The sequence below is a fragment of the Hydra vulgaris genome, chromosome 03 (assembly GCF_038396675.1).
Source record: "Hydra vulgaris chromosome 03, alternate assembly HydraT2T_AEP".
In the NCBI taxonomy this organism is placed as follows: domain Eukaryota; kingdom Metazoa; phylum Cnidaria; class Hydrozoa; order Anthoathecata; family Hydridae; genus Hydra; species Hydra vulgaris.
The window spans coordinates 12645001-12649036 of NC_088922.1; positions in this window are offsets into that span (position 1 = coordinate 12645001).

A 4036-nucleotide genomic window follows, 5' to 3' on the forward strand; every position below is an offset into this window, starting at 1 on the left:
CTTTTTTCTTTACGTTAATATTAATTACTTTTAACAAAAAATACTACTGTATAGTTGTGCAATTCCCGGTGGGCACAGGACGTAAAAAAGACGTCTTTTAAACGTCTATTGAACGTTTTGGACGTCTTTTGAACGTTCAAAAGACGTCTTATTTAGGTCCTGTGCCCACTGGGTTGTTTCTTACTTGAGATTTTAAATCATTTAATTTGTTCAACAGAGATTTTTGTCCGTTGATACTTTTATGTAATGCACTTTTGAGTTATCTCTTTTTTATCGAAATTATATCAGAGTGGTTTGCATGAGGTATTTTAAAACCTAGATTCTTTGAATACTCTTTAAATAGTTTGCAGTTTTTAAGAAAGTTTATATTCAAACGAGCTTTGTTACTTTTAACATAAAGCTTTTTCAGCTTTCGTAAAATTTGTACGGGTAAAAAAATCATTAAAAAATATTATAAAGATGTTATAATTAATTTAATTTTCACTACCCACAAACTTCAAAACAGTTTATGTATAAAAGAACCACTTCCTCAGCTGCTCAAATCCAATGTTGTTTACAAATTTTCTTGTGCTAGATGTAATGCCAGTTATATTGGAGAAACCTCGAGGTTTCTCCAATATAACTCCTTGTTGTAAAGTGTATGGATCCAGACACTTAACAACAAGGATTCATTATCATCATACAAGTAACAATCTAATATTTATAAGCATTTAATTTTATCTGTTAATTGTAAAAATCTAATTAACTACAATTGTTTGAAAATTTTGGATACTGCTTCTAACAAAAACAAATTAAAAATTAATTAGCACTCCATATTAAATGGGAAAACCCATCTTTAAACAAACAAACTGTTCATTATAATATAAGTTTGTCAATCTAGTTTTTTTTGTTTGTTTGTCTTTTTTTTTTTTTTTTAATTACTTATAATTTTTTTTCTTTTTTTTTTTCTTTTTACGGTATCATATTTGTGTTATAATTTTTATTGGTTTGTAACAATTCTATTTGTCTGTTACAATTTCAAAATTTGAAGACATTACAACTGTAATGTCTTCAAATTTTGATTTTATATTTATATCCAGAGTTTTAAATTGTAATTTTATCTTTTGAAAATGTATGTTAACTATGAAACTGATCAAGATTAAAAAATATCGTGTTTTTTTTAAAAATATGTTTACATTGCTATTGCGTTGCTCAAGAAATATAAATATACATATATATATATATATATTTATATATATATATATATATATATATATATATATATATATATATATATATATATATATATATATATATATATATATATATTTCTTGAGCAACGCAAAATAGAACTGATAAATTTTTAGTTTCAAGAAAAATTGATGCTGTTCATTGGATAATTTTTCAATAAAAACTTAAATAAATGTTTGTTTGTTGGTGGTTGTTTTTATTTTTCTAAATTTTAAAGCCTGTTTCTTTTTCTTTAAATAAACTAAGATTGTTTTTTGTCGACATGTAAGTGTATTAACGTAAATATCGAAGTAAAAACTTGATTATAAATAAGTTAATTATGAACATCTTCTTTATTCTATTTTTTTTTAAACAGTTAAACTGATCTGATTTGGGTAAGTTTACTATACAGTTTTAATTTAGTTGGAACTTTGTTTAAGTATTTAGGATAAAAAAATTAAGATAGTTATACGTTTACATTTCAGTATTTTTTATACTTCTCTGTTCTAATAGCTATATTTCCTTTGAGAAAAAGTAATAGAAAAAAAAAAAAAAACTTCTGTTGGAAGTCGTCTCAAAAAAAAAAAGATTATGCTGTTTTATCTTAGTTTAAGGCGTTATGCTTCTCTTTTAAAAGGTATTTAAGTATATGCATTAAAAAATGTAAAATTTGTTATAAAAATGTTTCATTGTTTTTATTACTTTTAAAATGTACTGACCGACATTTTTTTACACATTTTTTTTTTTGATGAACATCTTAAGATCATTTCAAAATCTCAAAAATTTTAATAAAATTCGTTTAATTTTTATTTATTAGTTTTTGACCATTTTGTACATTTTTTTGTTTTGGTAATACTTTTTCACCAGTTGTTAAATTAATGAATTAAATTTTAAACGTTTATATTACTTCTAAAGTTATATTTTTAGCCCTACCTTTGCATTGATTTCATAGCTCTTTTAAATAGTTTATTTAAATTGTTTTATAGATAAGAAACAAAACAAAATTTAAAACTTTGTTTTTCTTTTTTACAAGCTGTAAGCAACCTGTAATACGGGTTAGTAATAAATAAATAAAAATTTTAATTTTATTTAAAAAGTTATATATTTATTTATCAAAATTCGGTCATTTATCATATTTATTAAGCTGTAGGCTTTTGTAATTTTTTTATCATTAAATTTAAAACAGTATATATTTTTATATAACTTAAAATTGTCTTTAATTAATTTAGTTTCTTTTTTAAATTTTTTTTTACATAACAGTAAGTTATAAAAAAAACTTGATTTTTTCCTTTTGTTTGCTTTAGAGTAATAGTAAGTAACTTAAGAAAAAAGATTGCAATTCCTAAGTATCTTTTACATTCATTTGTGACTGCAGTAGTAATACTGCTGGTATTATGTTTCATAATAATGAAACTGAAATGGCTGATATTGGGCTAGAAGGAGTCATTAGTGTAAATGCTACTAGGCGGCTTGGAAATATTCGTCATCGAAATGAGAGAAATAGAACTGGACGAGATGAAATTAATCGTCGTCGAAATGAGAGAAATAGAGTTAGACGCGATGAAATTGTCGTCAAAATGAGAAGAATAGAACTAGACAAGCAGAAATTCATTTGAACCCTTATGAGAATAATGTACGAAATGGTATGAGACAAGGTAGAATGCAATGTATAGCAAGAAGTAATATTATTCCAGATAATATTTGTTTAGTAGAAATGAATCATATGTGTCAACATTGTGGTGCTAAAAAATTGGCTGATGAAAGTTATTTTCTATGTTGCCATAATGGAAAGATAGTTTTACTTCCTCTTTCACAATTTCCACAAGCTTTACAAGATTTATTTACAGGGAATTGTATAAATCATAACTCCAACATAATTTTCTAAAATATATTAGAAATTATAATGCCTGTATTTATTTTGCCTCATTTACAGCTAATGTGGTTTAACCTTTGAATCGTGGGCCACCATGTTTTAGAATATGTGATCAAGTTTTACATCGTATAAGGTAATATTCTGTCAGATCAAAATATTTCTCCAACATATTGTCAACTGTATATCTATGACCCACTTGCAGCAGTAAACTTTAGAATGCAACAACACAACAATGATTTTTGCTTACGTGATTTAATGTTTCATTTGCAAACTATAGTAAGTGAAGAAAACCCATTTGCTCTTGCATTTAAAAACATGGCTGAAATAGAAGATGAAGAAATTCGTCAAGCAGCTATAGAGGGTCGTTTAGTCTCGTTGAACAAATGTCGTTACTTGAAGGGCAAGATAGACGTGACTATAACCTCCATTTGCATAATGAAGTTGCAGTTGTGTTTGTTGGTGAAGATGGTGCACCACCAACTTCCAGGAAAGTCGTTATTTACCCAAGAGGTCATTCTCTTAAAGCTTTATCAAGTACGTCTGCCAACTTAGATCCTATGGTTAATCCTCTATTTTTCCAAAGAGGTGATGCTGGTTGGCATAATCAATTGGTTCACAACCCTGAACTTGCTACTATGGATAGAAATCATGTTACTCTATCTCAGTATTACAGTTATAGACTTTCAGTTAGACAATTTTTTTATTCGATCTTTTATAGCAAGAAACTGTTTCAGCAATATGCTGTTGATGCATATGTCAAAATTGAAGGCCAGCGCCTTGCTTTCATTAAAAATAACCAAATAAACTGAGAAGCGAGCAGTATAATACCTTACATGAACATATAAACAACCTTGGAACTGATCATAATGTTAGACCAGGGCGTGTAGTGGTTTTGCCATCAACTTATGTAGGAAGTCCTAGAGCTTTAAAAGAAAACTTTAGAGATGCAATGTC